This window comes from Amphimedon queenslandica, unplaced genomic scaffold, assembly GCF_000090795.2.
Source record: "Amphimedon queenslandica unplaced genomic scaffold, v1.1 AMPQUscaffold_2337_Cont25661, whole genome shotgun sequence".
Lineage (NCBI taxonomy): Eukaryota > Metazoa > Porifera > Demospongiae > Haplosclerida > Niphatidae > Amphimedon > Amphimedon queenslandica.
In genome coordinates, this window is record NW_003557328.1 from 1 (window position 1) to 1,224 (window position 1,224).

Consider the following 1,224-nt stretch of genomic DNA (forward strand, 5'->3'; position numbering starts at 1 on the left):
CCCCAGACTAATTTTTATGTTGCTAGCATCATTATTTGCACTGAATATTTGCTCTGGAATGAGAATGCTTAGAATGACATTTTGTTTTGTACCCTTATCTCAGTAGCGTTAGACAGAAGACAATAACTTATTCAACCACTCAATAGAGATTCATAATGTGGAGGTCGCCCACTATGTTTCATTTGGAAATACGATTGCATCTTTCTGTAACAATAGATTTACTGATTAGTTTGAGAGGTTTGTTTTGTACCCTTAACATAAAAACCAAAGGGTCTGTAACATTAACTATCACACCATTGTATTGCTTAGAACACACCGGAGGTCGCCAACACCATTTTTATTCAATAGGTTGTACAAATCAAAATATAGAACTAAATATAGTAAATGTGATCAACAATGATTGCTAATTCATAAAACACTGAATTTAAACTGCAAACAGATACGTTGCTACAGCAGAGAGCTTGGGCAAACAGGAAGAATGTCTCTCAACATTATTGAAGGGTTACCTGTACAAAATAAGACTTTATGCAACAAAAAACCACCCGAGAAGTTTGCTTACCTTTTTCAACTTTCAGCCATTTTAATTTTACATATGAGTAATTAGAGAAATTATTTACGGTACTATCAACTAGCATTTTCCTGTTGCTACGGCCCGTTTCCAATCCCTGTGTACTCTAATATCTATGCACAGACATGCTGTATGGTGGCCACACCCGCTTTCAATGAAGATTATAGGCTATTTAACTTTAATAATAGTTAGACGGTCATCCTGCGGTCGGTCAGACTCACTTTATCACAGTGTGCTTTGCTAGAGCCAAGCAAATTATGCTACCATAATTTGGAGCATAATAGGGCAAGTTATTATGCTGGCATAATGGGAACATAATGGGCCCAAATTTCTGTCCGTATGCCCCTGAACACACAATTTCAATTCAATATGGTAGGTGGTACAAGTACTAGAACAACAACCCAACTGCTTAGTACCCAAGCGTGGTGAGTCCAACGACTTAGGTTGTTCTATTTTGCAGTAATTTAAAGTCACTGAAAACTTTTCAGATTCTGGTATTTTAGTGACAATATTACAATTATAACAGATGCATGTCCATGTAATTATAATTGATATTTATAAAGCATAATAATGAGCATAATTGCATTTATTTTAAAGCAAAATAGGATAGAATTTGGGGTAGTGCCTGAAAACAAAATAGGCAAAAATTGAAGCAT

The 1,224-nt window shown here is 35.5% G+C and overlaps 1 long non-coding RNA gene across 1 annotated transcript; it reads right to left on the reverse strand.

Moving 5' to 3' along the window:
* Positions 1 to 345: 345 nt before the first annotated feature.
* Positions 346 to 666, reverse strand: LOC109593247 (uncharacterized). Its single transcript, XR_002190833.1, has 2 exons — positions 560 to 666; positions 346 to 506 (listed from the first exon to the last, which is right to left on the reverse strand). It is a non-coding gene; the product is annotated as an uncharacterized LOC109593247 (long non-coding RNA).
* Positions 667 to 1,224: the final 558 nt, after the last annotated feature.